Source organism: Malaya genurostris, chromosome 3 (genome assembly GCF_030247185.1).
Source record: "Malaya genurostris strain Urasoe2022 chromosome 3, Malgen_1.1, whole genome shotgun sequence".
NCBI classification, from domain to species: Eukaryota; Metazoa; Arthropoda; class Insecta; order Diptera; family Culicidae; genus Malaya; species Malaya genurostris.
In genome coordinates, this window is record NC_080572.1 from 116023713 (window position 1) to 116049113 (window position 25401).

Below are 25401 nucleotides of genomic sequence, written 5' to 3' on the forward strand. Positions count from 1 at the left end.
TTAGTGTTTACGCGAATTGGCAAATAATACTACGAGTATACTATGAACCTCAAATGTGTTTTTCAGCTATCTTGATGACTAGTATATGTATACGTATAGCTAGTATAACTGAGCAAAACACCCACTGAAATGAATGATAAATGAGAATGAATTTTATAGAAAGCGATAATTTAATGTGGCTTTCATTTTTCTTAGAAAAATCACGATATTCAGTGGTTCGAATGCATTCTCATTACTTTATTTTAAGTCAATCTTCACATACAACCAAATAGTTTGTATGAAGCTATTTAAAAAAAGGTTTTAAAACCAACTATATTCAAAGAAATATTGCATGAATAACGTATTGAGCATATCGGATAGCATTCTCGAAATACGCCTGGATTTATACTAACTAATACAATATGTGTTGCTCGTAGATCACGTCACAAGATGATTGAATAGTTCATGATACCAGAACTATTATACATTATTCATTCACAGAATAAATCATTCCTGAGCTATTTTTCACTCATTTGTGGATTCGGAATTGGAACAGTGGGTATTTGGGAAAAGTCAATAAAATTTTAGCGCTGGATTAACTGATCGTTTTAATATGTTAAATTAAGTGCATTATTGTGGGAAATAATTTTTCAATGAAGAACGGCACTAAACTGCATTTTTCTTTGAGCCATCAAAGCAAAAATGAAATTAACTTTTCACAGTGGATATGGCTTTACTATCGTAAAACAATCAAACACTGTCTTACTCACTTAATGTATCTCAATGCACGGTTACTCAATCCAAATCCTTCCCAACAACATCCCCAGAAATGAGTGGCCGCAATGCAAAAACAAGTCCGGAGAAGGAGAAACGAGCTCCAACGTTTCACACTCATGCTTTTTTAATCCCCGCTGCATATTCTCACGCGGCATGTTCGATGCTCCACCATCGCTCCAAAACGACCATACCAATATTGAAATAGAAAACAGAAAAACAGTTTATAATGTACTCTTTATCCGTTCGGTCGCCGGTCTCCGCAGAAATATTTTGATTTTGTTCTCAATGTGCGCCAAACCAACTTACTGCAAAAAAGAGCCAAGAGTTGGTTATGCTACTCTGAGTTTTTCCTGTATCCTTCTTTTGTGTATTTGAGACAGTTTTCCTCACCATTGCAACCGCCGTCGTATGTGTAGTTTTCTAACACTGTTTTTCCAACGTGACTGATGCATAAAGCGAATTTCCACCAAGAACAAACAAAAAAGATATTTTGTGTGATGAAAAGTTAATGCAAGTGATTTTCTTTTGTTCGAGAATACGCGACTTTCTTTGTCGCGTTTCGAGGCCAATGAAGGACAACAGAACTAGAACGAAATGTTATTTCTAGTGAACCAGGGTAAGCGAAGGTAAAGAGGATCGTGTTCGGACCTCTTCCAAACTAATTTCATGAAGAAAACTGCAGCATTGAATTTGTTATCAAAGAACTGATAGTTGATGAAATAAGTGTGATTTGATTTTCCTCTCTTGTAAGCATGGATGCTGAAGTTTAAACCTTTTACCAAAGGCATACCGACATTGCGTAGAGAAAAAATCATGAAAATGTAAAAAAAAATCATTGGCGAAAACGAAACGGACTTGGCATCAACTTTTTTCGTCTATCAAAAACGGAAGGGCAGCGGCAGCAAGAATGGATTAACATTCAATTCGGTTTATCTTGAGACTGAACTTCGATTATTTTCCAACCCGGAAAAAAGAACTTGCGAGAAAATGTAAATCGGATAAGTGGCGACATTGCGTTGATTTTTATTTCTGAGTTGTATTTTCGGACACATTTGGACCTTCCAAAAAAAAAGCGAGACCAGTTTGGGCGATTTTGTTCAGTTTGAAAGTGAATCATTTCTGCGATCAAAATTAACATAACTTCGGAAAAGTGAAAAATTACATTAAATTTCAAAACAACTTGTAAAAATTGTAAATACAGAAATAGATACAGTGCGTAAATGTTCAGTGTATCATATAAAAGTAATACTATTATACGTTCATAAAAATATTTTGGATGAAAGAATCACGTCCTCATGATTCCGATACAGAAATAAAGGGTTACAATAAACAAATATTTGAATGGTTCTACACTATTGAAGAACCACGAAGCAGAACAAGAAATAATCGATTTTGTGTCTGAGGAAGGCAAATCAGCTGACGACAAGCTCTTGCAAAAAATGGAGACAGAGGTAAGAATGTATTTGCATTTTCAGAATCTGTTTCTCACGCAAGTTTCTACTCGGACGAAAAGTATTTTTGGTTGTTTGTAGAATGAGGTGATTACTCTGCATTAAAAATTATGCTGAAATTTAGTGCGGAATCTAAGTGATGTTTTGGCTGATTTCAAGGTTATTTTGAAATCGCCGCCTAAATCAATGGATCTAGTTGCACGTGAAAGGTCTCCTCTTTAGCCAGAACGCTATGAATGTTTTCAATATCTGATGTTTACTTTTTGAGTTATACAAACTTTTATGTCAAAATATTTAATTTTTGGCAGTATCTGTCACAATTGAGCTTGCAAACAAAATATGTTTCAAGACTTAGGTTCCTGGTAATACCTTTTCAACAAGTCATTGTTACAATCCGTCTACTTTTAACGATTTTTTAGCTAAAATGTCATCTGAAAAATTTTTGTTTGGAATTGTTGTCTAATTTCGATACAATCAAAGTTATCATCCATCCACATATATATAGAAATTTGTCGAATTACATATATTTGTCGAAGGTTGCATATTTTTATGTTCACAAACTAGAAGTTAAAGACAAAAGTATTATATTTATGTACCACTATCTCAAAAATGAAGAAATGTGAAAAAACACAACTGAAATTCACAGAAAAAATATATATTATGATAAAAAAAATATATAATATTTGTCATTTCAGTCTCCACTCATATGAATGAAGCACGAAGCAGTTAATAATGATAAAAAACGTGTAAACATGTATTATTTTCAGACACCGTGATTTTTTTTCCGAAAAAGGTACTCTCGAAATTTAAAAAACCTGTTTTAATCCACCTAGTGGTGTAATCATGCCTTTCTCATATCAATCATACTATCATATATAATACTGTGGTATTCTTCAAAAGTCGGATCCGGATGAAATTCAGGAATTACGTATGGGACTACAAGACTTTTCATTTGAACCTAAGTTTGTGTGCCATCTATGAGAAAAGTTAGAACACATATTTTATTTTTTTGCACATTTTACCTCATAACTCAGGAACAGAAAGTCGGATCCAAATAATGCTCAGGAATTTCGTATGGAACTACAAGACCTTTCATTCGAATCTAAGTTTGTGAAATTCGGTTCAGCCATCTCCGAGAAAAATGAGTGCAAAAAAACTTTACATACACACATACGCACATAAACACACACATACACACACAGACATTTTGCGTACTCGACGAACTGAATCGAATGGTATATGACACTCGGCCCTCCGGGCCTCAGTTCAAAAGTCGGTTTTCACAGTGATTGCATAACCTTTCTATATGAGAAAGGCAAAACGTGCTTAATCCACCTAGCAGTGATATGATACCTTTTTTATCATCCGCATGTATTTTTCGCATGAATATTCTTCGGTGTTTTAGTTCTCATAACATTAGGATTTAAATGACCGTCGTTTCAAGCGGCAATTTAAAGTTCTATTCACTCATTATTCTGTAATGTCGAAACTGCAAATCGGATCGAATTTGAATCTAACCGTGTAATAATCGATTGAACTTTCCATGAGATGTCGAAATAAGTTTTACTTTAGAGTTTACGGTTATTTACGGTACTACCAGAACCGGTATTCAGGAACCAGCATAACGAAAAACGATTCAGATGGCCATAAATTAATATAACGAATAAATGGCAATAGTTTTGAGTCCAACTTTGAAGCTTTTTTGTATTGTCATCTTCTATATCGGTATGAATTTTAAAAACTCATCACTCTGAAATTCCAGAATCGGATAAAATTCATTAATTTTGTATGGGACCACAAATCCTTTAATTTGAATTTTTGTTTTTAAAATTCGATTTGGCTTTTTTTTGAGAAAACGATTGAGCTTTGACAAATGATTTGTTACTGGAACCGGAATTCGAAAATCGGTGAAGCCGAAGTTAGTTAAATTCACTTGAGAAGCTTGATTCAAACTGTTTAAAAATCAGTGTAGACATCTTTGAGAAATCGTAGCGCGAATTAAATTCTTGAATACATTCCGAGTGTAAAACTGAATACCACTAAAACTTAAATAAGTTTATTTGGTTATCGACTATTAAAATCTGCTAACCTGATTAATTTATGCGAAATAGACATTTTTATACTAATCATCCTGTATCACGTAAACCGGAAGTTGAATCTGACTAAAAAGCAAGATGTTTTATAGGATCTTAAGACTTTTCATCTGAAACTTAGATGATTCATAGATTTCATTTGAATCTTAGATCGGTTCAGCCATCTATGAGAAAAATGAGTTACACTATTTTAATATCGTTTGACATATCATCCTGTAGCTCAAGAACCAGAAGTCGGATCCAGACGTAGTTCAGAAACTTTGTTTGGAAGCATATGTCTTTTCGTATGAATCTGAATTTGTAGAAAATGGTTGAGTTATCTCCGAGAAAATTGAGTGAAATTATTTCCAAATAAACATTTGCTAATCTCGACGAACTGATTCGAATGGTATATGGGTGTTATGTTCTGCCAGCATTTCTTGCTGTAAGTAGTTAATATCAATAGATTTATGGAATTGCTTTCAATTCGAAAATGCTGCCATCGTCTGGTTTACATATGCCATATTCGAACGATTATGTTGCAAAAAAAGGAACAGTGCTCAAATCGGTCCGAGCCAAATTGCCATGAAAAAGGATGCTGTACACAGTGTTTTTGGTACTTAGAAACAATTGTATGTAACAGTATACAAATCGTTATTTAGGGGTCAGCCAAATTTTGTTCTAGGGCACATAACCGTTTTTATTATTTTTACGTTTTGTCTTTGACGCATCAGTGCAGAGCAGTTCAAATTGAACTGCTTAGTGCTAAATTTTGTAGCTGTAAAACCTCCGTCCTACCCAGCGAAAGACCGCAATAGGGTAAAACCGGGTCTAAATAAACTTCATAAAATAAAATAAATAAAAAAAACGTTGGGGTCTTGTTTTTTATGTGTAGAAAATGTGGGTAAAATTTGAAAAAATTGGTACAGTAGTTTTTGAATGACGATGGACACGAACTTTCAAAACCTGTTTTCGAGAAAAACGCGTTTAAATTTTTTTGTCTATAAAATCAAAGGAAACTATTTATTACTCAAGGGAGCCCGTAGGGTATAACATTTCAAAAATGAAACATTTCAAGAATGTTTTGTCAAGTTGTTAAGTCGATCGAAACAGAAATCTTGGGCCTGTGTGCCGAGCTCTTACTTCTTCGCAGTATGAGATAAGCAAAAATAAAGGCCCATAACTAGCTGAGTATTGTTCCGATTGGCTTGAAAATTTCACAGAATATTCTTGAAATGTTTTACTATGAGAAAATAATAAATGATTTTTCAAAAGTGTTACACCCTACCCGCCGCTTTAAAAGTACTTAATGAAAGGGTGTAGCCGGGTTTACATATAAAAACTGCCCCTAAACAGAAAAAACATTGATATACGCTGTTCGAAAGGGTTTATATTGGAGATGATTTTCCCAAAATTCTAACCCTTTAACTGCCATATTGGTGGAAAAATCTCCAGAACATGTTAGGAATTATGGGAAACCTTTCTGATTTCTTTCAGAATTTTGCAAAATGTGTTTCATGTGAAAAAAATGTTTATTCGCACTCACAATTTTGGTACCACTCTAGATTTTACATAAAAAATAAATCATTTATAAGTACATTACGCTGTATTTTTTCAGATTTAAAAAAATGCGGACGGGTATAATATCAGACTTCCAAAAAAATCATTCAAAAAACCATGCGCTTCCATCAAATTGTCATCATTCGATGGAGACACATGGTATTTAGTTCTAAAATCATATATCACATGCTCTTAGAACTTGATACCATGCGTTTCCATCTAAAACTTGAGTTCAGGGCTTAAGAAAGATTTTCATTCCTAAAGTTATTTACTCACACCCGTACGTCTGTCTCTATTTAGCTAATAATGATGTAGGGAACCAGTTCGTTTGAACGCAAATGTGAGATTAAAATTTACTACAATGTAATTTTAATCTACCATTTTTGCTATATTTAGTAAAAATTCTAAAGGACAATTAAATTATAATACTTTTGCAGAAAAAAAGTATTCCCAGATACCAAGCGCAAAATCAAGAAAAATTCGAAAATAAGCTAAATCTAAAAAAACTAACAGTTTTAGGGTAAACTGTTCGTTGACGTTCTGTATCACATGGTATGAATAGCCAAGTTGTCTGAAATTCCTTAACAAGACAGCTAAAATCAAACGAATTAAGCTCATAGAGACGGATTAATCAAACTGGGATCAGACTGACAGTAAATCCGTCGAAATAAAAAAAAGACTTTAAAATATAACACTTTCCACAGTTCGTACTCGCATCTCACACGACACAGTCGAAAATCATTTACGGTCGCAAATCATTTACGGTCGAAACAACAGAAACAAAGACAATACAGTACAGTGAACAATAGAGTGTACGGAATGGTCAAATACGATTTAACAAAGCCGGAATCTTGGCCTACAAGACCAAATTCAATTTGTATAGATTTCAAGCGTTGCAAAGTTAGACCAGCAGCAAATGAAATTGAAATCTTACTTAAAGAACGAATGCATCTAGACGCTAATAATGTAACTGAGATTCAATTCAACAAGGCGTCTAACTGTGTGTACATTATGTTTAAACGTGAAAGCGATGCAATTGCATTCGCTTCGGTTAACCACGAGGTGCACAGTGTTGAGTGTGACAACATTGAATACAAAATCCCTGTGCACATGGTGGACAATGCCATAGAGCTACGCGTGCATGACCTTCCCCCGCAGGCCAGCGATAAGTTCGTTCGGGACAATATGTCGCAGTACGGTTGAAGGAATTTTTCCCCGGCATCCGGAATGGCGTGCGAGTGGTACGTATGCAACTACGTAAGGCAATTCCATCTTACATCATTTATGGTCAAGTTGGGACACATCCGTGTAAAACGCTGATTACCTATGAAAATCAGCTGGTTACATGTCAGTTTTGTGAACAACCGGCACACTACAGTAAATCTTGCGCCGAAACTGCGAAAAGGACATCTTCAACCAAAGACAACCGTTCAACAATGAAAACTAGTGAGCGCAGTGCTCCTGTTTCACCATCAAACCAACCAGCAACTGCAACCAATGTACAACAAGGCGCATCTAAAGCAACTAGCAACGAGCTCAAGACTACGAACAACAAGGAAAACGAAACGAAGACGGACACCAACAACAATACAACCGATGAGGCAATGGATGACGAGATGAGCCACGAACAAAGTGCCCCTCAACCCTCGCATACGTACAGCTACGATCGACATGTCATCAGGATAACGGACGACAAACATTTAAGAATGGTTCTTGAATGTGATTCGGAAGACTCAAGAAAAAGAGAAACATTGCGAGCAAGGTGGATCGATCAAATGGAGGGTGACGCACGCAGTATCCCAGTCTTGGAAGGCTGACAAAGAGTGGTCATAGTCTGTATAGAGACGACTTCTAGATACAGAATAGGTGGGCTTGAGCTGATACGTGAGAAAAGTACTCCATGAAACACCAGAAAAAGACCACTAAGTGGAAGCAAATGCGATCCAAATTCGATTTTTATACATAGCAAATCCGTTCGATTTTTATACATAGCTTAATTTCTCATTTATTCTTAGTTAATACATATTTCGATCAAAGCAATAAAACAATACGATTTTCCGTAACTGTTTCATAAACGGGTCCTTTTCAGCAAACAGCAAAAAACTGGAAATATTAAGTTTAAAAGAACATGTTGTTTGTATAGAAAATCGACGATGCCAATTAATACGTTCTTTTTGGATCTTCGGGGCTTGCTGCAGACGCTTCGACACGATTTCTATCTGGTTCATAGTATTTCTTAGGACTGCTAACAGCTAACGTCAAAACCTCCAGACTATGCCCCAAGATGTTTCCATAGATTTCCCATAATTCCTAAAATATTCCTGATTTTTTTTTTCAATTTTTTTGCTAAAGAGGTATTTCAAGAATTCAATATAAAATGACAATCAGAAGAACCACCCTAACTCCACCAATTTGGCAGTTAAAGGGTTAAAATTTTGGGAAAATCATCTCCAATATAAACCCTTTCACACAGCGTATATCAATTTTATTTCTGTTTAGGGGCAGTTTTTATATGCAAACCCGGCTACATCCTTTATTACTGAAATCTTGAAAAATCAATAGAAATCTATCGACATCCATCTAGTGGTGTAATAATGCCTTTCTCTTGTCATCCAAAAAGTCTCATTGAAACATTTTTTATTCAGTAATGATTTTCAACACGAATTTGAGATGATGTTTGAAACAAATTCATCCAGATAGATTCGAATAATTCACGATCATTGGTCACTTACAGAATAAAAACCCAATTTTTCGATGACGTCATATATACGGTTATATCTCCGAAACCGGAAGTATCTGCAATTTGATCTTAAAATTTGATCAATGATCCAATAGTCGCTTTCAAACGAAAGCGAATTGTTGAAATCGGTTCAGCCTTATTCGAAAAAATTGAACAGAAGGAAAAAAGTGCAGTTTGTGTCGGTTGCGTCACTTATATCATTATATCTCTGGAACCAAAAGTAACAGGGGAGACGGGTATATCGTGATGAGTAAATCGACGCCTTTCACGTAGCCCTCCCGGATTGGAATCCCAGCTGCACACACAGGAACAGGAAGTGTTTCTGATCCGAGTGGCGAATGACCTTATGGTTAAAAACTCCAAAATTGAAATTAAAAAAAGTGACAGCCATTTGATTTTCGAATCTAATTCACATATGAAGATTAGCTTTCAAACGAGCCTAATTGTGCGTTTTGTGGGTAATGTCACTTATATCATTTTCTCTACGGTACCAGAAATGACTGCTACTTGATCTTTGAACAACCTAAATCATCTACCTAAAAATAGCTTCAAACGAAATTGCAGAAATAGGTTCAGCCTTCTCCGAGAAAAGTGTGTGGACAGAAAAAAATGGGTTTTTGTCGGTTACGTCACTTATGCCATTATATCTCCGGAACCGGAAATGACAGCTCATAGATCTTTAAAAACTTCATTGATAACCCAAAACTAGCTTTCAAATTAGCATAAGTTTGTTAAAATCGTATTAACTATCTGCAAAAAAACTGAACGAAGAGAGAAATCTTTGAATGTCCCACACACATCCGATCTCGTCGAGCTGAGTCCAATGACATATGACACTAAGGAACTCCGGAGCTAAGTACGATTTAATGAAAAATTCGATAAAAGGTAATAGTTTGGCAGGCAGATCGTGAGTATGACATGCTTTCGTATCCATTCTCGACAACAAATAAGATTACAGCGGACGTTTACGCTCGGAAATATCATAATTCAGTACTACCAAACCTCCATTACGAAGTCTTTTTTATGAAGTAATCGATTTACGTAACACTTTTGACTAACCAAATCCCAAGTAATGTAAACGTTTTGGACGAATGCTATCACCAGTGGCGTACCTAGGAAAATCTGCGTGAGGTGTAAAACTTGATTTGCCGGCCCCATCGTTAGTGGTTTTGTGAGTAAAAATTAAAAGTTTCTTCAACTCCATCTCTGGAGAGATCAGATTGATGAGCAAAAACCTGTTTCAATCCACCTAATGGTGTAATGATGTCTTTCTCATATCAATCATACTGTCATATATAATACTGTGGCATTCTTCAAAATAATTTTCTTCGATTCTTAAAAGAATAACCAAAATTGGTTTGTTTGATCGTCTACTGATAAAAACTAGCAATTGGAGAAGATTTCAGATCGATTTCGAAAACTTTTTACGGGTTTTCCCCCTTTTCAGTGTAGTAAAAAAATTTTAACACACTTTACCCTATGTTCCCGGATCCGTAGGTCGGATCCGGATGAAATTCAGGAATTACGTATGTGATCACAGGACCTGGAAAATCGGTTCAGCCATCTCCGAGGAAAGTTAGTGCAAAAAAACGTTACATATTTGCAATATAGATATTTTAGAAACGGATTTGATGTGTAGATGCCGGAAACCGGATTTTTCAGGTCGTTCCATAATCGAAGATGGGGACCCATGAAAATCGTTACATTTATGTGTATGTAAAAAAATAAGCACTTGATTTTCTCGGATCCCGAGTTGGCGGTTCAATGCATAGGGCACTGGCAGTCGCGTATACAGGGGGGTGTTTTAGGGGTTCAAACCCCCTCCGAAACTCAAAAAAGTATGATATTATGTAAACTCCTTTTTTCAAATAAGTAAAAAATAAAATGAATAATTTTCAGCAAACGACTCCACAATAAAAAAATTTCAAATAATTATATAAAAAGTTCCATTTGTATGGAAATTGATCAACATGTTCTGAAACACCCTCCGAAATTTTTTTCTGGGTATGCGCCTGGGCACTGGTCTTACAAACCAGTTGTCGTATGTTCGAGCCCCAACCTGGAAGGATTCGTAGTGTCAGTAGGATCGTAGCACCAGCAAAGGTTCTGTACACTCTGAATCGGCTGCGAAGTCTGTTGAAACATAAGGTCAAATTCCACTACAGGGATGTAATACCAAGGCTTTGTTTTTTTCATTTTCTCGGAGATGGCAGATTCGATTTTTACAAACATAGAATCGTATGAAAGATCTTACTTTCCCATGGAACGCTATTGAATTTTATTCGGATCCGACTTTCGGTTTTCAAATCACAGGGCGAAAAGCGAAAAAATATGCACTCATTTTATTCAGACATGACAGAACCAATTTTAACAAACTTATACCTAATTGAAAGGCCTTACAATCCCATAGAAAGCTATTTGATTATATCTTGAAACGTCTTCCAATTGCGGAATTACAGAGTGATAAGTAAAAAAGTTTCGATTTTATGGGTATTATTATATACATGGCGACATATAAACGAATAAAACCTTTTTATATAACCATATGATTGTTATTAGTTCCGAAAATAGTGGTAAAAAACTCAAAAACAGAACACACTTCATTTTCTCAGAGATGCCGAAATCGATTTTCATAATTTCAGACTCCAATGAAAGATCCTGCGGTCTCATAAATTGCAGTTGAATTTCACCCGGATCCGACTTTCGGTCCCGGAATTACAGGTTGAAGTGTGTTTAAAATTTCATACCGCTATTTAGAGCGATGATCCAACATACGGAAAAAAATTTCTCGATGTTTCCAAATCTGTTTCGAATTGTACTTTGTTCTAGTTACTGGCCAAATAAACTGATTTCGACTATATCTGTTACAAGTTCCCGATTTCGACTCCGAAAACTGAACTGATTTCATTTGCTCACAGATGTCTAAACTTATTTTCGTAAACTTAGGCTTAAATGAAAGCTGCAGTGGCGTATCTAGGAGTGCGAAGGGGGCAGCCTGTCTGGGCTCAACGTTTTTTTGGGGAAGGCAAATGAATCTTTTTTTTGTTGTCAAATCTCTCCAGAATTTTGCCTCGGGCGTCAATTTTCTTAGCCATTTAACTGCTATTAGATTTGAGTTCGATTTCCCGTTCCGGAATTGCAAGATGAAGTATGTTTCAAATTTCGTCGTTTACATCCACAAAGCAAAGTGCGTAAAAATTCTTCTGAATATTTGTCAAAAACTCCGGAAATAGACTGACTTCATTTTAGCTTTTATTCAAGATTCAGTAGATTTTTTGGGAAGAATATTTATGTGAGAGAGACATCATCACACCACTGGATTAAAACAGGTTTTATCAGGCTAGCAACACTGACAAATACATGCACATGCATGATCGGATTTAGTTGATGTTAAGGATATTGAATAACCGTTAACCTGAAAGCAGTTTGAAATCGTAGAATGATGAATCACTTTTCTAGTAAATATTTTATTATCCGATCATATGTTTAAAAGCGATGAATACGAGTTCCAGAGTATAGAAATACTCTCTACTGACTTTTAAAATCATCACAGTGTCCTACCGTCTAGATATAGAGCATTGAATAATATATTATCATTTCTGTTATTTTCGTTGTTGTTATTAGTCTTCGTTCCTGAAAAGAATTTTGGAATATTTTTTTCGGACTATAGCAATGAACCTGAAGTCGCAGTAGTTATTGATTCTGCTAATTTAATTAATTTTTTGAACATCCGTATGCAACTTTTTTTTCATTTTGGGAAAGAGCAAATTGAACAAACGCAACCGAGTGTCGGTGTCCATCAGGAAAATATTGATTTTACCAACCTCTAGCTGGTTGAATTCATGCGACATGATGAAAAGCAAGGACATCACCGGGACTGAGTTTTTTTTTGTTCTGTTCAACAGCCCCCTCCATACCTATCTATATGTATAACAGATTTCTGCGAGTACTGAAAAACGCTCTGCTTGCTGAACTGGTCCCCCTTTTTCGCGGCCAGTCATTTCTATCTCATTTCAAAGGCCTCCAACATTTTGATAAACTAGCCATAGTGCCCGGGTAGCAATTGCAGGGTAGTGCGGGGCACCACATCTCCATACAATTTCGTGGGTGAAATTTGCAGTCGTGCCATGTGTGAGTGGCAGCGGGAATGGAGTTGGGAAAATAAATATAACAAGCTCCTGGTAGTTTTTTTTTCACGCGAAAACAACGTATGTGCGCAAATATAGCCAAAAAATACGCGCGATAGCCGAATGGCAACTTCACCCTTTAGTTAAAATGATGAATATAGATTGGTTTCGACTCACAATATGCCAATGTTCATTCATATTCAATTTCGCTCGATATTTCGGCTGGAACAAGACACAAAAATTCGATAGCCCAGCCGGGGAAGGGAGCTATTTAGCAAAACGGGTATTATAGAATCTTCGGGAACAATGAACGAATTTCACGAATGGACGTAATTCTGGTGAAATAAGCTTTAACGATTCTGCATTTAACCAACAATACATATTTGGTCAGTTCAGTCAAAGTCCCGTGCATGGATTGAAGTCATTTTTTAATTGGATTGCTCTCAAAAATGTAATAAATGAAATACATAAACACAAAACAAATTTCTTTGAAATTTTATCTACTTACCCTCTATGTAAATAATCGTGTTTCAAAAGATTGTACAAGTTTTTAGGCACACTAATAGTGATAAAAATAGAATTCAGTTCAATCGAACACTCAATTGGAGGCCGCCATCGATGTAAAACTAAATTGGAATGCATTGATTTTTCAATAAATAAAACTGTATTTTATTCGAACGCTTACATTTGCTATAAAAGAATATAGAAAGATAAAGAAATGTAAAAAAATATTCATTTTCTTGCTCCAAGTATGGACTTTGAAGTCTTTCTTTTACTGGTTCCTGATGAAAATATGAGCTAAGTTCATGACGGCTTCATGTCTTAACGAACAAAATTAAATAAATCTCAAATGCATATACATTTATCGTTATTTTTATGTTAGGCCTTCGACTCAACAGTCCAGTTGGTCCACAAATATGCAGGCGAGTAGTTCTAATCTACTGCGATTTTATTCTGTTATCTTATGGAAATAAATGAGTTTTTCTGTCCACAAAGCCTCAGTTATTTAATATCTGTATAAAAACAACTAGTTTATCTCGGAACCATGATCATGAAATAACGGTATTGGTACCTTCCGGCTCGAGAAAAGAAGACCAATCTAAGATGATTCAAATAAATAAATAAATAAATAAATAAGAAGTGTGGAAATGATTTTACTACGATGAATAAAAAAGCATCGAATAGTACATGTTTTATGTATGGCAAATAGAAGTTTTCGTTATATTTGAAAGAGTGTAAATTGCACAGACCCAGCCGCAAAACGATTTTTTTCTGCGGTGAGCACGATATCGCAAACACTAATGAATCGATTCATTCCAAATTTACAGGTGTTGTTCCTAATTACTCTAGCTAGTTCGTGAACGAAGGACTTTGCGAAAAAAAATTTGCGCGGTTGACAATGTTTTTGCCTTTCTCACATAGAAAGGTTATGCAATCACTGTGAAAACCGATTTCATATACCAATCAGACTCTCGAGTACACAAAATGTCTGTATGTGTGTGTATGTGTGTATTACATATACATACATACATACCAGTAAAAAAATTTTGCACTCCCTTCTCTCGGAGACGGCTGAACCGATTTTCATGAACTTTGATTGAAATGAATGTCCCATTCAAAGTTCCTGAACTTTTATTGAATCCGACTTCCGGTTCCGGAATTACAGGGTGATATGTGCAAGAAAATTAAAATAACCGCACTAACTTTTCTTAGAATTGGCTAAACCGATTTTCTCAAACTAAAATTTAAATGAAAGGTATAAATATCCTAATCAAAGTTCCTTCCGGTTGCGAGACTAATGGTTATTTTCAAACCTTGATATAGAGCGTATGGTATGAAAGAAACAAAAAAACAACACCGCCCTTACGTCCAGTGTTCGATTTCGTCAACGCGGTAACTAAAACCAACACCGAAGCGCAGCCGACTTGAACCGACTTCGATGTTACCGGTTCCTGGATTCCGGTTTTTGAAGTACCAACAATTGTAGAACTCACTTCGTTTTCTCAGAGATGGCCTAACCGATCTGAAAATTATTTCATTCTGTAGGTGTTTTGTTTTCTTTTAAGAATCAAAGAAAATTATTCTGAAGAATACCACACTATTAAATATAAAAATATGAGCGATATGAGAAAAATATCACTACCCGCAAAGTGGATTAAAAAATCGATATTACCACTCCGAATACCAAGGGAGTATAAAGTTACAAGGATTACCAAGAGTACCATGAAAAGTGGGAACGCTAATTTTGACTGACTATATCCATTTTTAGACCGATTTCGAAACTTTTTTTACCATTAGAAAAATAAATTCATTCGGAATAAAATCCATTTGAAACGATGGAAAACCGAATATTCTATTCAAAGTTATTATAAAAAGTTCCAACTAAAGTCTGTTTAAGAAAAATAGGAACGCTTACTTTGACTGGTCATATCTCAGCTGTTAGAAGTACGATTTTCAAAATTTGTTTATCATTAGACAGATATGTCTATCATAACTAAAATTTAACAGAAAATTACACTTTGGTAATGAAAATTATGATCAAAAACGTAACCAAAAGTCCAAGTATAAATTATCGAAAACTTCGTATTTTCGACATATCTTTAAACTCAAAGCGATGACATATGCATTTTTATATACACATAGATTGCATTTGACATCAGCTATATGTTTTAGAAGAAATCAATTTCAACTTTACAGAAAATGTTTCAAAAAACTCAATATTTTCACAGAAATTTAGAATATTAGATCAATTCGAAGAATGCTAAATACAGCTAAGCATTTTTGAATACCAATCGATTAAATTTGATACCAGCTATAATGTATAGGAAAAAATAGTTGCAAATTTACCAAAGAAAATCCAAAAATTAAATAATTCACAGAAATTTTAAAATTAAAATAAAATTAAACCTGTTCGACACTTAGCATGAAATTCATATCGAACATTTAGGCATTGTTGATCAGCAATCGATTGAATATTGCTTCAATGAAAATTTTCAATAGAAAATTCTATCATATTTACTAAAAATCTTAAGACATTTTTTTTCAGAAATTATTGAATTTTAGAGTTTTTTGTGACTTAGCTAAACACGCATTCAAGAATGTTCGTGTACCAACCGACTAAATTTACTTTCAACAAAAATTTCAAAGAATTTATACTTTATATTTACCAAAAATCTCAAAAAAAAAGATATTTTCACCGAAGATTTTAAAATTGAAGAAGTTGTAGACACTTACTAATTTGAAAACTTTGCTGGTTTCAATTCGAATATAGCGGTTCTGGAAGCACGGAAAGAGCGTTCAAAAATTTCGATATATAACTCTTATCGATTTCTCAAACAACCTTAGTAACGGTCAACAGAGCCCACGAAACTTGTTCAGAAAGAACTAGGCTTCAGAGATTTCGATTTGATTCAGCCAAAACCGACTTCCGGAAAAACAAGATAATGAATGGTTACTTAGAGGTTAACCAATTTTTGTGCATAGAGGACAGAACCGTTTTTATATACTCTGTATTAACCGATGTTATCAGGCAGTGAGTACAAAACGAAGAGCCACTGAAGAAATATTCATCTATTTTACGGAATGTGTTGCTCGATCGTAACGATCTCGTAACGTAGTAATTGAAGACGATTCAGCCTAGGAAGTCTACGAAAAAAGGGCGAAACACTTTGGACTTTCGTACCCTTTCGATCCAATTGATGTAAACATAGCGATACAAGAACCCAATTGCAACTCCTTATTCCGGAATATTGCATACTAGTGCAATGTAAATATTCTAGAAAAAATACACATCATTAAAGTCTTGAGTGCTGCGTTCGATGATTACCAAAACTGCTTAGGCTTTCGCAGTACCAGCAAAAATCTAGATCATTGTTCATCAGCAGCAACAATCTGGAAATATTTTTCATCTGCCAAATCTAACTAACCAAAATGTTCATTCAAAAGGTTATCTTTGTATAAAAAAGTAATGTGTTAAATGTATGTAAAAAATATGTATAATGGTGTCTGATTTTGGAAGGGGCAAGGGCCCCTTGTGAACCCCCCCTCCCCTCCCTCTGGGTACGTGCCAGATCTGAATAAAAAATAAGTTTTAATTAGACTGTTGCAGGATAAGAGGAAGGCATTATCAAACCACTAGATGGATTAAGATGAGTTTGACTGGTTTCTCACGACATTTCCATTTGCCTTTCACTCACCTAGCTAGAGTGCTGTATAAAAGTATATGTACTAATACCAGTCAAACAGATATGAACTTATATGATTTGATAAATGAACGTACTTTTTGATCCATTGATAGTATTGATAGTGATTGATCTAGTACAGTCGTTTTTTTCGAGATAATTTTTTATAGATAACACCAGATTTATGAATATTTAAGATTTCCGGCAAGAGATGCCTCAGTTTTGCGATTTTTTATGAGAGTTTATTTATTTATTTATTTATTTTATTTATATATATTTTAATCAACAAGTCCTAATGAATTGTCAAAGTCATGCAGTTTTTATGCGATTTTTTATGCGGTGCGTATCCCCAAGTGTTTATAAGGTTTAGCCTACTAGATCACGTAATTATTTTTTTTTCAAAGTTTGATAGAATTCTATACATTTTTTACATCGGTGAATAACAGAACATCAATGAACGATAACACGATAAGCAAATTTATTGCTCCTCAATCAACTGGTTGTTCAACGCTGGAAAGCATATATCTCCCAAGAAAATGACTAACAACGAAATTCAGGGAAAAACGTTCTTACTTTAAGGTTCAAGCACCAAATTAATGCAAACCTTTCTCAATAAATCGAATAATTAGATGGAATGGAAGTGGTCGCGCGAATTGTTAGGTGGATAATATGAAACAAGGCACTTGGGCACTTATTGTAAGTTACTTCCTTTTCATCTGATATATCTGAGTGTGCACCAATAGGTAGGGTTTCGGAACTCGATTCGGCTCTTGTTTTTCATCATTTCAGAATTATTTTTTTCCCATTTCATTTTTTTGTGGTCTTCTGCTTCCATTTTGAGTCATTTGCATACTCTATGACGAGCCTTGATACGTGTAAGAGCGTCCTCCACATCATGGCGTATCATGGGTGTTATGATGGTAGTATTCTACCACCCTCCAAATGTGAGTATGTATGTACATAGGATCGTTCGTGATGCGATTTTGCATACAAATGCGGGTTGAATATATACAAATACATTCCTTGCCTACCTGTCCGTTTCATGCTGTTACAATGAGTGGCACAATTCATTTCACAGAATTTTAACTATTTTATACAAATGGAAAAAAGCTCATAGTTTCGTTTCTGCAAGCACGTTCACTAAATACTACTATCAGCTATGTGATTATTGAATTTGCATAAAAAATTCTCCTGGTAGTGGTAGGTTTGTTAAGTTGGAACATGCGGATGATGCGTTGACGCATGCATTAATATAAATCGAGAGCACATCTCATACCAGACAATGGTTCAGGGGAAATGCACGACGTGTGTGCATATGACCAAACTGATAAATGTAGAATGGAACAATAAAATTTTAATTAGATGCGAAAATCATTTCCGGAAATATCCGTAGATCTCGCACGAGGGTCGTCTCGGTAATAGCAGTTTTGACACCTGAATAAAATTTGGAGAGGTAGGGTGATTTTCATCAAAATAAACGTCAAGTGAGTGTATTGTGTCAAGCGTAGAAACCAATTTCGCAACATTTTTTTCTTTCATTTCTACTTGCATGACATGATACATGATAATTTATGATATTACTTCTAGTAAAAATATGAATTTGTAAGCAAATACCACCCTAATATTTTTTCTCTTTACAAGGAACAGTATTATTCAGTTTATTCAGTCGTGACCTAAGGCACCTGTCATGGAGGGTGCCTTGGGCCATCAGTGTTGAAAAAAATCTAAATTTCGAAAATCGCGATTGAATTTTTTCACAAGTGATTCTCAGTCAAAAAATCATCGATCAGAATACTCACTGCAGAAAATTTTACATGGCAAAAAAACAGTTGTGAAAAGTTCCCTAGCGAACATTCTTCTCGATGATGTTTAAGAAAATAGTTCGCACATTGAATATATCTGATATGATTCTCAAACAGAAGATTTTTGGGAAATGAATGATGACAATACTGCGTTCCGGTTTTCATTCAATTAAATTCATGCTAAATTGCGTTTTATCGACATTATTTTTCAGTTATGACTCAGTTGCGAAATGCTCCAGTACATATTTTTTTGTTGATGAACATATAATAATTAAATCTTGCACGAATCACTTCGGTGTTGAACTGAAGCGTAGTGCAAACTCAGCATCGAAATATCATCGAAGGCTTTTCTCTCTTTCGATTTTCTCCTTAGCTATATTTCTGTGGGTTCTGTGGATTCGTCATCAAATCTCACTGATACAAAAATCACCTGTGAACTTCGAGGATCAGAGTTTTGTGGAAGCTTGTTTCATGAATGATAATCACGTGAGGGATTTTTTCAGTTACTAAGTTTTTCTACGAAAATATCTTGAACTGATTTTTTCACGAGCCATAATGAAATGATCTTTTTTCTGATCATGAAAGGTAAGGTAGTATACTAAACTGACAGAGTGTAGAATTTTTAAATATCTTTCATTTACAGTTTTAAGAAAATGTCAAATGAAAAAGGGCCCTAGGCTGCCGACTCTCCTTTACCTCTGTAATTGGAGGAAGTTGAAAAATATTTGGTGGATTTACCTTATGTAGTCCTACGCCAATAATTCGAACATGAAATTTCCGAAATCGAAAAAAAAATTTGATGCCAAAAGGCTTAGAATTGCATGAAACGTCGAGATTTAGTGTCATCTCGAAAAAAAATTTTTTTTGAAGAAATCGACTTTTTGGGACTAAAAAATATCCGAGCGGTAAAAATAAACGTGTTTTGTCGGTTACGTCACTTATACCATCATATCTCTGGAACCAAAAGTCACAGCCATTTGATCTTTGAACTTGATCAATGGCCCAACAGTAGCTTTCAAACCAGCCCAAGTTTGTTAAAATCGGTTCAGCCATCTCTGAAAAAATTAAACGCGTTCAAATATCTTCGAAAAGTGCACACACATACACACACAGACATTTTCCGATCTCGCCGAACTGAGTCGAATGGTATATAACACTATGGGTCTCCGAGGCTCCGTTCGAAAGTCGGTTTTTCCAGCAATTCTTATACCTTTCTATAGAGAAAGGCAAAAACGCTATCCAATCACTCTGGTTGATTTCAAGTACAGATAGCTGTGTGTCATACCTATACCATTATAATCACATTTCACCGCTGAAAAATACCTTGTCCCATTTTCAACATCGATTATCACTAACCGAAAAATCAACGTTAATTATGATCACTTTAGAGTGTGGGCAAAATTTCATTCCGTTTCATATCACTACAGCGATGTTCCATAAACATGATAATAAAATGATAATCATTCTCACGATTATCGCCAGGCAGCGATTTTCACGGAGCGTGATGGTATTCCATGAGGTGTTTGGTGGTGCAGTAATATCTAAAAAAAATTGCGCGTAATATTTTCTTACATGTTGCGATTCATAATAATTTTCAAGACAATAATAGCAATAGTTAAAATCCTTTTACAAACAATGTTTAATGCGGCGGATTCAAACATACTACCCTATTTAGCCTGATGATCATACACAGAACTAACAGTAGCATAGGATTTTGCTGTGCCGATTCAAAAGGGCCATTCCTAGGCTGCGCCTACTGTGTACCTGCGACTAGCAAATCCTGCGCTTCTATGCATCAAATAGCGTTTTATTGTATTTAATCAATATAGTGCATGGAATTCAATCTATCAGTTGGAATTAAAACGAAATCTTTTGTCTCGGTAATCAATCTTCAGAATGTAATATTTTTGTAATTGAACATATCTGTTGTGTATGTGAAGCTCTAAAAATGAGAGAGATATGACGTTTGGTTCCTGTTGATAAGTATAATAGTTTTGGAATACCAGCGGCACACAGTTGGAAAGACGTGTTTTCAAGAAAAATCGATTAAAGATTTTATTCGTTAAAAATCGTGCCTGGACACGCATCGGAAAAAATCGATATCACTTCTATGAGTATTTTCTAGCAATTTATGCAAAAAATTTTTTTCGGTATTTTGAAAATTGTTCGGTGGAACCTGACCTTAATTTTACTACAGTGATATGGAAATGTGCTTACAATAAATCATTCGTATGTTTTAAAAGTTTGTCTCGAGTCTTGAGCAGTCATTTATTGAACCAATTGATATCATTTTATTTGCAGTTCAAAATTAATCCAAATAACTTTCTATCCGTCAAACTTTGAAATACAGGTTTAGTAAAAATTAACTACTCGATAAAAAATATCTGGTCGACTGTCAAATGTTAACTAAAAACTAAAATAATTCGCAAGATGACAGCATACGCACTTTTTCTCAGTAATTCTCTGTACAATCATTATATCAGACTAATACCTTTATAAAACAATGATCACACTTTGTAAGAAATATTTGAATATTACAAAAGTTGATGAATGAAGTGAATATTACAAAAGTTGACGAAAAATAACAGCTTGAAACAAACAAAATTCTTAACTATTTAATGAAGAATGCACTATGGTCCGAAACGGGAAATTAGCGTGACAAAAATATTTTCACTATTAAATATTAGTTTTTTGTAGTTGATGTCTTCACAAAAGTTGTTTGTAATCAAATGGCGCTCCTTTTGATGAAAAAAGTTACTAGGGTTGTCCTTATTTAGATTGAAATCTGAAATCTATCTTTCTTAATTGAACTCAAAAATGATTTTGTTGTACAATAAAGTTGTAGGTAATTTTATTGCAAGCAACTTTGCTCAAAAAAGCACCTCTCTAGCTCTTCATTTGATCGAGTTACATCAATTTTCCCGAGTAAAAGTAGGGTGGCTCCTGAAAAATCACTTTTTTTGTTCTAACTTTTTTATGAAACGTTCCACCAAAAAGTTGTCTTTAGAAAAATTGTTGAACTAATCATTGCACACAATTTTGCTGAACCAAGCTTTTTCATATGAGCTACCAGTAAAGAGTTATGATTGTTTTTTCATCAAAAACTAGTCATGCTTCAAATATCAATATTCATTAGATGCCAGATCGATAAAAATGTATCCTATGCGGTTCCTGAAAGGTCATAATATAAGTAAAAATTCAAGAGAAAATTGGAAGGGTGTTATTTTTTTAACTTATTTAAATTAGTTTTGAAAATACCTTTCAAAAACTCAAAAACATTACATAACTCTTAAACGCCTTAACGTATCAACATACTTTCTTCAGCAAAATAATAGTATCAAATTAGTTCTACAAATGTTCCATACATTGTTCTTTCGAGAAATGAGACACACAAAAACTACAGCCGAAAATAGATTTTATGTAAGTCAAAGCACTTTCTGAAACCCAAGAAAATCATTAGTTTGTTAAAATGAGTAGAATGTATTTATTCGAACCAAAACTCATTGTGCGTCGTTTTTCGGCTTTTACAGACTATTCGGTACACAAGTGGATGAGAAAGAAGGGCGAGTAGCATAGGCGTCTTGGCACGATGTGAATAAAAATATTTGCAGTTTACTAACTTGCACCAGCTTGTTGGAATGGTTGTCGTGATCATGAAAATTTCTGTTCATAAATTTATCATGGCCAACTAGTTCGGAATAACCATATTACACAGTATCTCTTATCCTCATTTGCTCAAACTCAATTGAAGAAGTTATATTAATAATAAATGAATCAAAATTGTTCTGCAATCTATTTTCGGCTGTAGTTTTTGTGTGTCTCATTTCTCGAAAGAACAATGTATGGAACATTTGTAGAACTAATTTGATAGTATTATTTTGCTGAAGAATGTATGTTGATACGTTAAGGCGTTTAAGAGTTATGTAATGTTTTTGAGTTTTTGAAAGGTATTTTCAAAACTAATTTAAATAAGTTAACAAAATAACACCCTTCCAATTTTCTCTTGAATTTTTACTTATATTATGACCTTTCAGGAACCGCATAGGATACATTTTTATCGATCTGGCATCTAATGAATATTGATATTTGAAGCATGACTAGTTTTTGATGAAAAAACAATCATAACTTTTTACTGGTAGCTCATATGAAAAAGCTTGGTTCAGCAAAATTGTGCGCAATGATTAGTTCAACAACTCTTCTAAAGCAACTTTTCGGTGGAACGTTTCATAAAAAAGTTAGAACAAAAAAAGTGATTTTTCAGGAGCCACCCTACTTTTACTCGGGAAAATTGATGTAACTCGATCAAATGAAGAGCTAGAGAGGTGCTTTTTTGAGCAAAGTTGCTTGCAATAAAATTACCTACAACTTTATTGTACAACAAAATCATTTTTGAGTTCAATTAAGAAAGATAGATTTCAGATTTCAATCTAAATAAGGACAACCCTAGTAACTTTTTTCATCAAAAGGAGCGCCATTTGATTACAAACAACTTTTGTGAAGACATCAACTACAAAAAACTAATATTTAATAGTGAAAACATTTTTGTCACGCTAATTTCCCGTTTCGGACCACTGTGGAATGAATTATTACTTTTTTTTTTAAATCTAATAGTTTTCCTTAAATTTTTGTATTTTATTCATTACTTTTGCACACAGCTGATGTAAATCGCCTAGACAATTAGTTAAATAACTCCTCTGACGGCGAACTACTGTCCATAGTTACTTCGTATTGGTCGGCACTGCATTAAGTACTCCTTTTTAATATTTTTCCAATGATTTTCGATCGAATTGACATCAGGCGACTGTACGGACGTTCGAAGTTATTTTTCTTAAACCAAGCTTTCGCTCATCCATTGGAATAGTTCGGAAGATTCTATTTCAAGGACTTGTCTCTGAGGTTTTCTCACGGAGTTCACTGCATCCGTGAAATCTGAGCTACGGAGAAAAGGTTCTACAGGAAGAGGTGCATCACCATACCCCAGTTTTGATGTCACCGTTTTTAATCAATTTTATGGTGTATTGTGGTAGAAGTTAAGTGTCAAAATGGCCAAGCATTCACTGCAAGTTAATGAACAGTACATAACACTTTACTGAACAAAAAACATTACGCTGCTGTTATTCCGAATAGCACTGTATTGTACTCTCGGAATTATAACTATCAATTTCAGATCTTGAGAGAGGGGACCGCACAAGGTGACCTGCTAGAAATTTATTTTGAAAGTGATTGTACCTAAGCGCTGAATGTTTCATAGCATATAGTAATAAGGAAGGCATGAAAATAAACTATTCTGAGATAGTCCCCCTAAAACCGCCGTCGGAAATCACATCGCTTTGGGCTTACTCGTTTTCTCTTTTTTTTATTTTTCAACTAAGGTATAATTCAACTATTAATTAAAATTGACCTACCCCCATTATAGTGTTATGAACCAACCACTATCATAAATGAAAACCCAATAAAATGGGTACAAAAAGCTTCAAGATTTTGAATTATTATAAAAACAATTCAGTAATACCGGTTTTGTGAACAACTCCTGTCTATACACTTGCCTTTTTGCCTTGCAGTACTTCGCGAACGATTCTTTTTCTCATTTATAATGACAGCGATGACTGATGCGAAAATAATTTTAAAGTTGATTAACAACATCTCAGAAACGGAAATGCTCACACAGGACGTCTTGAGTTTGGAGACAACGGGGTAATACAATCATCTTGTGCAATGATAAAAACTTGCGTCGTGCGTTTTAGAAAGATGCCAATAGTCTGAATAAATAAATTTCGAAACAAACGTGCGATCATTTGATGTTTTTTTCTTGTATTTTTAACGCCTATTAACATGCTTTCTTCCCTCACTCCTTTTCGATCATGTGAGGCGAATCGAGGATGTATGTAATTGCAACAACAGTGGAAACAACAAACCAGTAACGCCGTGAAGGAAAACCAAGAATCCCATAAAAAACACAACGAACAATAAATTCTTTTGCATGCACTTTGCGTTACCACTACCCGCAAAAAAAAGTGTGATCCAAAGTGTCTCGTCATCATCTTTTACGACTAAGATTGCATTTTACAGATTGTATACAAATTTGTGATATGGCTTTCCGGACCATCGAATGGATTTTATTTCGATATTTTATCCTTGGAATTTGATAGCGTTTATCGCTCAAAACTTCCGAAGCAAACCAAGCTTTAAACAGTATGACATTTCGGCACTATGATATAGCACGAATTGATTTCTCGAATACTATATACCTTATTTATCATTTCACTTTGCACCTTTGGATTTTACTTATATCGACATGAATAATTTGCTTGCTGCTGTGCGACTCCAGAAATGGCACATCCGAAATCAGATGAAGTAAAAATGTAACATTTCACCATCACCCCAAACTTAATTCTATTGAGAAGTGATGGAACGCAAAACGTATTGTGGTAGGGTATGAGAGGATATCCTCCACAAGTCGATGCATCACACGTCTTGTCTCTGCACTTGAGGATTCAACGTCTGAACATCAGACAGAGCCCACCTACACCAAGCAGATACGGATTCTCACATTCATTCGTCGTATTCTCATTGTCCTCCAAACAAACACATAGAGGCAAATTGGTCAAACCCAAGACAACATGAAATGTCGCGACATTTTCAAATAGCAGTCCTTTATTGGTGGCAACTGACGGAAGTGACGAAAATTTGTGACGATGCTTTCCTAATAACG

The 25401-nt window shown here is 34.8% G+C and overlaps 1 protein-coding gene across 7 annotated transcripts in view; it reads left to right on the forward strand.

Moving 5' to 3' along the window:
• The first annotated feature begins 970 nt into the window (after window positions 1-970).
• The window catches only part of LOC131439245 (zinc finger protein 502-like), a 69660-nt gene continuing 45229 nt past the window's right edge, over window positions 971-25401 (forward strand). For all 7 annotated transcript variants that reach the window (XM_058610015.1, XM_058610014.1, XM_058610017.1 and 4 more), the window contains exon 1: window positions 971-2207. The gene's annotated coding sequence lies outside the window, so the exon portion shown is untranslated. The remainder of the gene's footprint in view (window positions 2208-25401) is intronic.